Raw genomic sequence first — 11,513 nt, 5'->3', positions numbered from 1 at the left:
CTTCTTTTCAAACACCACCTTGTGTAAAAACATCCTGCACCTTCACATATTTGTTTTTGCTCTGAAATATATGTAATAAAAATTCCATTCTAAACCCATTGAGGTCAACAAAGGAACTGTCAGTGTGTCACAATGACCACTGGGGAATTACTTCTTGGTTAATCCCAAAATTATGGTGGTGAGTTTATAAATAATCCTGTCCAAAATGATTTTTAAATAACACTCACAACACAGCTGGCCATATGTTCAGCTGGGCTTATTCTCCATCCTGTATTTGATCCCTCCCTGTTATTTGAATTTCTCTGTTAATCCCCAGCTCAATGGTGGCTGAAGGATCTGGTGTGCAGAGTCTGAAGAACCAATTTACAAGGTGATATAACTCACTAATTTCTGCACTTTTGGCTTATGACTATAACTGCTACATGGGGGATTTTTTTTTCCCTGCATAAAAACATTTCAGTGCTTGTTCTCTCTAATGAAGTTTATGTCATCTTGTTCATAAAATGACTCTCATGTCAAAAAGCTTGCTGGCATTAGTTAATTTTTCTTCCTTTACAATTGCTTCCAAACTTCATTGGAGTGATATTTGTTGTGTACATCAACAGCAAATTATTTTAATAATTCAGTAAAGATTTTGCACTGTCTATTTAAATTCTTCAATACTTCCTCTAATATTAAAGAAAAAAAGATGCAATGCTGTCATTACTCTGTCTGTCCCATAATAGCTGGCACTCAAATGCTTTGTCAGCCCAGAGACAGATTTACTGAATTCAGCTAAACTGGAGACTATTAAATCCCCAAACATTAATCCTCTTTATTCAACAAGGGGTTTAGAGTGAAACAGAAATACTCTTGTTCAAAAAGCAGTGTATGGAGCCCAAGTACGACAGAGCACATGGCTGAGTAATTATTTAAAAGGCAAAAATCAAAGTTCAGCGGTGAAGTTTTGTCTGCCTGGGCCCCTGCACAGCACAGAATGGCTCAGGTGATGTTCAGTGGTTTCTCCAGTGAGGTCCAGCTGGAGCAGACTGCCAGGGATCCTGCCCAGTGGATATCCTGCAAGGATGGATACTCACCACCTCTCTGGGGAGCTGCTTCCAGAGTTGATCACCCTTGAGGTGAAAAGAACTTTCAGTGTATTCTGGTGGGATTTCCTATTTTTTGTTTGTTTGTTTGTTTGTTGAATGGAAGTTGCCTGTAAGATCCTGCCTCAGTTTTCTCTCTATCCCCCCATGTCTGCCTTTCTTAGTCCTGAGGAAGCTGCTCTGACCTCCAGGCATTCCAAAGACCTTCCAAGAACACGATCCACCTCCCAGCACTCCCAGATGGCTGTAACTCAGCCCCACTATCCCTGCATCTCTTGGGAAACCCTTGGCTCTCCTCTGGGCAGCAGGCACAGCTGCACTGCCCAAGGAGCCTGTGCCCACCCATGGCAGAAGGAACTCCTTATTTTTGTAATCAGAGCCCTGCAACTCTGCACAGGGTCCCAGTTCCCTTGGCTTGCCCCAGGGAAGCTCCCCCTCTCAGGCTGTCTCCCCTCCTAGCATGCCAGTGCCATGGCTGGCTTTATTCTGCTCTCTAAATCAGCAAGTTTGATTCTTTTTCCTTTCCAAGGTATATAAAGCTTCTAAATTAATGAGTTGTATGAGGCACTCTGGAGGAGAGTGCTAAAGGAGCAGAATGTCAGGGATGTTTCACCTGAAAATGTGAAATATCCTACTTAATGTTAATATTGGACTACTGTTCCACCACCCTAAAGTATCTGGGACAAACTGTCCTGGTATTTCCAGACTGAAGCAACAGAGAGTTCTTGGTCATGTGTCAATGCAAAAATACTGCAGAACCAATTCTTAATTTGAGAAAGAATATGGCAGCATGTTTAGGCTATTCAGGAAAGAGTTGTCCTAAAAAAAGGGCATTAACATGCAAAACCATGAGAAAATGGAAGTATATCCTTGACTCAGAGAGCCAAATGCTAGTCAGGTTACACTTGGCCTGTAGTGATTTATACCCACACACATATAAAGGGAAAAAATAACCTGAGAAAGGAAGAAAATGGTTTAGCAAATGGAGTGATTTTAGCTGATAAATCTCTACCTGAAACTGATGGAAAAGCTGTTCAATATCACTGAAGCCAGTGGAGCTCTGCTGATATACCCCTCAGAAAGGTCAGATTGTCCCACTGCCACCAACCCCTCACCAAGGTGCTGCTTTCTTTTGCCATCATGCCTGGAAATGATTCAGTTCCCTTAATTACCTATCTGAACCTGACAAGAATCATTTAAAGAGCTTGTTGAACAACTGAACCCAGAGTCTCCAATCTTTATTAACAGAACCACAGCACAGCCTTATTTTGTCCAATCAATAACAGTATGAAATAATTAGAGCTCAATGAACCACAGCACCACATACCTTGCTTGCTACTATATGGTAGCCTGGCAAAGCTTAAATATCATGTTTGATGCATTTTAACCATATATTTAACATTATATATTCTGGTAGCTTTTAGGTCTCTGATGGCACAGTAAAAAAAAAAAATAAAATAAAGCTCATTGATCAAAAGCCCATTGTTGCCACTCTCTCCTAATGGTAACATCCCACCAAAGATAAATCCTTTTTCTGAGCATCACTATTCAAATAATAAATACCAAAAAGATAAAGCAGTGAAAACCCTATCTAGTGTCACCAAAAATAAAAAGAAAAATCCATTTGAAGCTGAACCATCTTTTGCAGCTGAAAGGTTCACAGCCAAGACAAACTCAACTTCTCAAAATGCAAGTTTGTTGCTGCTAGTAAGGATGATTGTCAGTCACACGAAGTTTGGAAATTTAGAAGCCTTTTGCTCCTTGAAGCACTTTATCAGTTTATTTGTTCCAAAACACAATATATTACTGGATTACATTGCTTCATTTCCCCTCCAGCTCTCTGGGGGAAAAGCCAGGCCCCTTTGAAATGGAGATGAGAGCCACAGTGAAGAGCTGCTACAAGAACACTTTGCTAAGTGACATCTCTGACGCTCACTAGAGCAGTGTGCAACTTTATTGTGCAAGCACAGCATTAATGAGATGTGACCAAGGCCTGGGAGCATTTGGTTATGAATATCTATTAACAAAGTTTCAAGGCAGAATGATTCTTACATCCTATTTTATACTCCCAGGAGTTCTTGGTAGTATGAATGAAGTTGAATCATCTTAGCATTGGTAAGGAACTTGAAATATTTAAGAAATAACCCATCAGAAACTAAAATTCAATTTATAAAAAAATTGTGTGACCACTAGAACTGAATGTAGTGGCACCATGGCACCTTAAATCCTAAACTTGAAAACTTTATTGGTCAAGAAGTCTGATTTTTCCTTCCTTGCTGTAGAACTGTGGTTCTGCAGTCAGTGAGGAAAATATTTGTTTGGATGGATGAAACAGTCTGAAATATTTGTGTTTCACTCAAGAGTATCTTGGGGTTTAATTATCAGGAGTAACAGGGGAAAGAAACCAAGAAGTTGTAGGTCTGCCATTCATTTCATGATTTCCCAGGGCAAATTAGTGCAAATTTGGTCAAATATATCACCACCACACACAATGGTGGAATGAAAATATTGAGACAGAAATAGCTGGCCACGCTGAAAACACATGTAGAAAACCTGTTATGCACAGGGGTTAAAATTTGAACTGAATATAATGGAAGCTCATAAAAGTACAACATAATGCTTCATAATGCTTCTATACACAGATCTTAACCTATGGTCCACTTGCCTAAAATTTCAGTTTGGTTTGTGTCATATGTTCACAAGCCAAAACAACATCATTTTAACTAGGTTTACCAAATGGATAAATGAGTTATTTTTAGAAATATGATTTCTGAACGCTCTTCTTCATCCAGATTGCCTTTTCTTTTCCTTCATCCAGTTGCCTTTCCAAGTTGCTGTTCAGATATAAAGCTTCCACTCCCTAATTTCTAGGTGAGAGTCTTTTTTTTTCCTCCTCTCTTCCCCTCTTGAACTCTGAGTATGTTTGGCAGATGTTATGGTATTACCATTGGTTGAAAATTAATTCACGAGAGACAGCTAACAGCACCAGAAATCAAACCTTAAAACTGAGCAAGAGCTGCATTGCTACCTGTGCCAGTTGTCTTTTGTCTGTTTGGGATTTATGAATTGCTTTCTGTCTACTCTCTGAGGTTTTCCTGTGTGCTGTACTCTGTGCTTCATTCCACAGATGGAACCCATTACCTTCAAAGGTGTGTCAAGTGAGCAGCCCTGCAAACTAGTGAGAATGCTTGTGCATCTGAAAAGTCACAGAGAGAAATCCTTTATTTCATCTTCTGAGATTCTTAGTAAGACATTGGGTTGCAGGAAATAGATTTATTTTTTATTCTATCTCAGCATTTCTAGCAAATTGGGACACCAGCTCCATTTCTGCAGGAAACACCAAAACACTGGGATCTACTTTTCTCCAATATTTATTAACAGCCTTATTTTGTCCAATCAATAACAGTATGAAATAATTAGAGCTCAATGAACCACAGCCCCACATACCTTGCTTGCTACTATATGGTAGCCTGGCAAAGCTTAAATATCATGTTTGATGCATTTTAACCATATATTTAACATTATATATTCTGGTAGCTTTTAGGTCTCTGATGGCACAGTAAAAAAAAAAAATAAAATAAAGCTCATTGATCAAAAGCCCATTGTTGCCACTCTCTCCTAATGGTAACATCCCACCAAAGATAAATCCTTTTTTCTGAACATCACTATTCAAATAATAAATACCAAAAAGATAAAGCAGTGAAAACCCTATCTAGTGTCACCAAAAATAAAAAGAAAAATCCATTTGAAGCTGAACCATCTTTTGCAGCTGAAAGGTTCACAGCCAAGACAAACTCAGCTTCTCAAAATGCAATATCTGAATCTAAAAATCTACTTCTGTGGGATTCTAGGACAAAAGTTTCCTCTACTATTCATCTACTGTTTCCTGTTGTGCAACTGCTAGACTCAGAATTTTTCCACCCTAGGAATAACTCCTGTGCAACCCCATTGTCATGCCTTCACTCCGTTTAATCACCTGTTCCCTGGTTTTATCCCAGTAGGATTTGGGGGAGATAATCAAATTTCCAAAGCCAAATGGGATTAATATTCAGCCTCCCTTCTCTTTGAATAGTACCAAGAGATGGGGGGACAGGCAGATTGTGCCAGAAAGGTGCACATTTATTAGAGCTGGAGGTTTACAAACCATTGCCAGCCACAGTGCAAGAATGGGAAGCTCTGACTTGCCCCCAAAAAGGGCTGGTTTGGAGCAGCCTGGGGAGAGTGACTTGCTGAATCACAATTTTTTTTTTTTTTTAAATAAAAACTCAACACCAAACACCTGCTTCACTGTAACTCCCACCCTTTTTCCTCTGCACACCCTCCCCTGCATCCTTTGTTTTCCATGATATTTTTCCTAAGGTGCCTCACATCCATTTCTCCTACATCTGCCATGACAATTTTCATTCGTCACTTTTTCTGTCACCTCATCACACAACCCCTTCTGCTCAGGTTTTTAAAGAAAAATAAGGTTTGATCCAGGCTGTCCTTAAGACAAGCTGCAAGAATTTTCTTCCCTGGCTTATTTGTGCCTATCACATAATAGCTGTGCACAGCAGGATGCAGTGTCTCTGAAGAACAGGTATAAAAATAAATGATTGCTCCTCCTTAGCAAAGCTTCTTCGAGAAATCTCAGGCTTGAATCCCAATGTCTGAGATTCCTTCTCTTTTGATTCCATTTCTGTTACTGCTAACAGCCTATTTTATGAAAACACATGGTGCTCAAGAACAAAAGCAACTGGTCAAACAGGCAGAATCCTGTGATGGTTTGAGTAATAAGTCAAGAAATCTGCTATTCATCTAGTTTGAAATGAGGAACTTGGGGACTGGCAGTGCAGATCCAGGTGAGGAGGCTGCAGCCAGACATATACCTATTTTCCAGCCCTGGGAAAAAAGAAGGCAGCAGGAGAGGCTTTGCTTCCCAAAGGAAAGTACCTGCATGGAAAAAAGAAAAAAGTCCAAAAAGGAAAGCAGGGACTCCCTGAGGCAATGAATGGGAGAGTAACCTGGGCATGTTTGACAGGAAAAGACTTTTTTCTCAGGTGGAGAGGACAGTGAAGGATGAAATCTCAGTGGGGCTGAACCCAAAGCAAAAATCCTGAAAAACAAGAACTGATCAGGCATCAGACAAACCCCCAAGTATTTCCCAGCCCTCGATGAGCACAAGTGGCCAGCAAGCTCTCACACCCAGGAATGCAGCACACCACAAGGCACCAGAAGTGCAGCAGGAGGTAGCCAAGCCACCCATGCAGCAGTTGCTCAGAAACTGCACATGGCAGGACACAAAAATAGTGCTGCATGCTATGAGATGGAAGCAAGCAGGATTTTCACACAACATCTACAGGATGAACAGAAATAGGACAATAAATGGCAGAGCTCAGAAAGCTCTCACATTAAGAGAGGCACTGTCATCTGGAGGCAGGGTGATCAGGCACAAAAAAACCCCAAAAACACAAACTCTAGCCAGGCTCTGGCTATGTGATTTTTTGTTTTTTAAATGGCACCACCTGAGTCAGAGAACTGCACCTATTAGTGCTGTCATCATGCCTGATTAAAAAAAATGCACCTTGTGATGCATGAAAACAAGACAATGATATCTGCAGTCTGAAGGAAACTTCCAAGCCACTCCTTGTGGGCAGGAAATCTGTGAGACTGCTGGAACCAGAACAAGCACAGCCTCCAAGTGAAATGGCTGTAGCTGCTGTAATTACTGTATTCCTACAGTATACAGAATATATACTGTAATATATACAGTAACACATGCAGTATATTCTATATACTTTATTACTACAGCCAGGAGAAAAAGAAATTCAAAAAAGAGTGAGGGGAAAAAAAAATCACAGTAAGTTATAATACCATTATTAAAGCAAGAGTCTTACTAATGACAATTCCAAACATTTTTTTTTTTTTTATTAGCAGTTAATAGAAGAGTGCTTTGGTCAGACACATTCTCCAGGACATTGCTTTGATCACTCTTTAGGGGTGTGCTGATCTGTGGCACTGATAGCAGGATCAGTGAAAAGCCTTTTTTGCAATGATAATGGCAATGAAAAGCAGCTTCATTTACTTCATCCCACATGAATCTCCATTAATGGGAGCAACCTAAGCCATGACAATACTGGCACTGAGTAGCCAAGCAAAAGCATGAACTATTTCCTAAGAAACCTATTAAGAGAGCAAAATTAATAACACCACATCTCAATACCATGGTACTCACTCTTTTCTGCAGCTACACAATATACACATATCAGCTCCTGCATGCCTGTGTTAGTAAATGTGAAAAATGCCTATTTTATGATTGGCTTTTCGCAAATATTAAAATGAATATTAGATGTGTTGTGTTAGGAAGTGATGCTGTATTAATGCTCTTCAGTAGTGTGTTAAATATAGTTTTAGGTTATAAAAAATGTTAAAATGGTAACTATGCTATGTAGGATACTTATTTAAAGAAAGGGCTTGCAGGGAGATAGCAGCCACAGGACACCTCAGTCTTTCACAGAAAGAGAATTTATTGCTCCATTATCAGAAGAAATGAACTTCTTCCCACCTGGAAGGTGCTGTTGGGGTTAGGAGGGAGAAGCTGAGGATGACCAGACAGAATCCTGTGTTTGAATGGAATTTATGCATCATGTGTGAGGTGTATGAATATGCAACAGGTTGTTGCTTTTAAGGGTTAATCCTCTGTTAACTGTGTCCTTTTTCGGGCTTGTGCTGCCCAGAAAAGGTACCTGGACTGTCCATAACTCTTTGTTTTTATTGTCTCATATTGCCTTAATTCAAAGAGTCTAAATTATTATTACTCTAATTGTATTACTATTTTTATAGCTATTTTATTACTAATAAACATTTAACATTTTAAAACCAAGTGATTGGCATTTTCCACAGCAAAGAAGTTGCAGGTTTAACCTGGGTACCCCTATCTCTGCTCACATCTGCAGAGCTGCTCTTCTTCCCCCGCTGTTTTCTCTTAAAGGATGCCAAGAAAGCAGCAGCACTTAAATCTTTTGTCTTCTCTTTTGCAAATCCTGCACTGTTATCAGCTCCTGAGCAGGGAGAGTTTCCTGCCAGGCACCATGCCCAAAGCCTTGGCCATCAGAAAGGTTTTAACTCATCCCAGGGCAGATCTGAGCACTGAACACAAAGGACAGACTCAAGCAACTTGAGAAGCTCAGAACCTACTGAAATGAATCTCAAGCTGCCGTTTTCAATAGCCTCCTCTGCCGATTTCATCTCTCATCACACAAACCCTCTTTTTCCTCTGAGCAGCTTGGCTGAGCCTTTGGCTGCCCAGCCTCCAGGGGAGCCAGGGCAAAACATCTCTGGGTACCTAAAGGACCACTCAACTCCTCCTGCACAACCTCAGGCAGCCCAGGCAGGGCTCAGATACCTCCTCACTCCATCCTTTCAGGGGCTCCAAGCCCCGTGTTGGATTCTGTGATGCGACAGAGCATGGCCTTGCCACTGCCAGATGTGACAGTGCCCCCCTCACTGCCAGATGTGACAGTGCCCCCTCACTGCCAGATGTGACAGTGTCCTGCCACAGCCAGATGTGACAGTGCCCTCTCACTGCCAGATGTGACAGTGTCCTGCCACTGCCAGATGTGACAGTGCCCTGCCACTGCCAGATGTGACAGTGTCCTGCCACAGCCAGATGTGACAGTGCCCCCTCACTGCCAGATGTGACAGTGTCCTGCCACTGCCCTGCCACTGCCAGCCCACCCCTTCCACTTTAACCATGCAGTTCTGGGCCCCCTTGGATAATTCAGCCACAATTTATGGCAGCTCTGAAGTAGCACAGACTGTGAAAAAAGCTGGTTTAAAGGTTTTCCAGGAAAAAAAAAAAAAGTAAAACAAACATACAATGTGGATTCAGATTAAAATGGTGTAAATAGAAGTTAATGAATATTATTACTTGAGTTATTAGAACTTTCTGCTTGAAAAAATTTAATCTAATATTGCCATTTTTAGTAGTGCCAACAGCGCTGGGGCATGCAGTTCAATAGTTCAAAGTTACCAGCTTTATAATTGCTTTCTACAGACCTTAAAAAAGGCATTTAAGTTTCAGGATGTAACAGAATGGAATGAATTACCCACAGTCACTTCAAAAGCAAGGAAAAAATTATTGCTGCACTTAGGTATTTACATGCCTTTTCCTTTGAGAAACATGAGGAAGAACTAAAAAGCATGGTAAACAAATGAGAGAAAATTCTGTAATCAAAGAATTAGGAAGCCTTGGGCATTTCCAGCACAACCTGCCTTGAGCATTTCCAGCTCAACCAATATTTTTAAAAGAGAGTTCAAGTTGAAATTTTAAGTGATATCACAGTTTTTCTTCAAGATGCAATATTTTAAAGACTGAATTGCACTTTATTTACTCTTCCCTGTGCTTTGTGTGCACGGAAGAATATAAACTGTGTTAAATAAAAATTGGATTCACCTCATTATGCAGCTCACTCAGGACAAAAGGTGTTGCTAGCATGTTATCTTCAGGTTAAATGTTGTTACAGTTTGTTACCAAGCGTGTTTTAACATCACAGCTTCAGGTTAAATGATGTTAGAGTTTGCTGACAAAGGTGTTTTATCACCAGTGAACGCTGCACCAGGAGGCCACTGGAAAGAGGAATTACTTTGTCCCAGTCCTGCCTTGGGGACAGCACCATTCACCATTCCAGGGGCAGCAACACCTGAGTGGCCACATTGCTTTCTGAACCACTCTAGTGATAACATAAGCTTTAAATATTTAGAAACACAATTAAAACAACAGACAAATATCAATTTTAGGAGGAAAAGCCCCTAGGAAACCAGCCCAAGAAGTAGCATTTCAAATATCAGACATGCCTTTCCAGCCTGAATTGCTCACCATTTTACACCACCTCAGATTCTTGAATCTATCCAAGAGTTACACCTTGAGTAGGCAGGAGCAGATTGACACAAATTACTGAAACAATCAGTCCAAGGTATTTTAAAGGCCTCGTTCCAGGCAGAGAAATTTGGCCCCCAAATCCTAAAGGTGTTTTGAGATGCACAGAATTCCTAGGAGATGGGAGTAGATAAGAAATGAAAGATCATCCTTATCCTAATTTTGCTTTGGATGTTCTTCCTTGACTCACTCACATCTATAGTGAAATTTCCATTTCTAAAAGGAAAACCTCATGATTTTCACTGAGGCTATTACTGAGGTAATTACCTAATAATTCAGTGCTCAAATGCCATGATCAAGGGCTCCAGGAGCTTTTACCAAGGAGGAGAAAGAGGCTTGCTATCTCTGGAACTTTCTTTCTTGCATCTGCCAGTAAAAAAAACCAAAAATAAATAAAAACACAAACCCAAACCATGAATTGAAGGACTTCTTCAAAGTTCTGAAGCAGGACAGGGACCACAGGCTGAGGTTTCCCTGGAGTTCCAGGTTTGTATGTTACAGAACACAAGAGAACAGGATCCAGTGCAGCCCCAGCACTGCTGGCTTCTAAAAAAATTCAGTGTTCTTGGCTTCTCAAATTCAGTGTTCTCCTGTGCAACACAGCAGAAATGTCAAGCCTAGCTGAGCTTAAACTAAATGTTTAACCTGCAAGTCTTCCTCACTGTACAGACCAAGAAAACTTGCAATGACTTCGAAGGGCACTTGAACCAAAGAGCCCTTTTGAAATTATCTGTGGTGAAATGCTCAGGGTTTTTTTTTTTTGAAGTTAACTCTAAGATCTGAAACAAAATAACATTTAGGAGGCATATAACTGCTTTCTGTGGTTTTGAAGGCTCACTAGTGGAGATCAACAGGATCAACACTCAGAGATTGTGAACCACTCCTGAGAAAATGCTTTGTTCATAGTGAAATATCCAAGTATTGCTGCTTTCCTCTCAGACCATTGAGCATCTTGAAAGAACTGGAGGTTTGCTTTTCTGCCAGTGAGGTCTGAGAGCAGAAAAGTCCACAAAAATCTTGATGGGGCACATTTCTGACATCAGCAGGTGAGATCTTGCCTGAACACACCAAAACCCAAACAACTCACACAAGTGTAGGACTCAGTTCACACTCAATATTCACTGAGTGCTCGGTGTGAACAGCAAATCCTTCCAGAGATTGGTTTGTTGCCATTTCCCTAATACCAGTACAAAGCTCAGGTGTGTTTTGTTTCTTTGATCCTTTTTGTTTGTCTCTAAGCTGCACAGGTGCTACTGAGGAGTACACTGGAGTAGGGCCAGGGCACACAGCCTGGTCACACCCACAGGCACAGTCCTGTTTCAGGAGGATTTAAGTGCCCACTATACCTAGAAACTCTTAAACATCTTCTGCCAAATTTCCACATAAAAACATTAAAAAAAAAAATGAAATATGCCTTGCAAAAGCTAAGAAAAAACTACTTATTTTAAAAATTGTTATACTTTATATATTCTAACAGAAACAGAAATTTTACTTTTTTCCTCTTTTAATTA

Source organism: Serinus canaria, chromosome 7 (genome assembly GCF_022539315.1).
Source record: "Serinus canaria isolate serCan28SL12 chromosome 7, serCan2020, whole genome shotgun sequence".
In the NCBI taxonomy this organism is placed as follows: domain Eukaryota; kingdom Metazoa; phylum Chordata; class Aves; order Passeriformes; family Fringillidae; genus Serinus; species Serinus canaria.
This window is presented reverse-complemented; position numbering follows the sequence as displayed.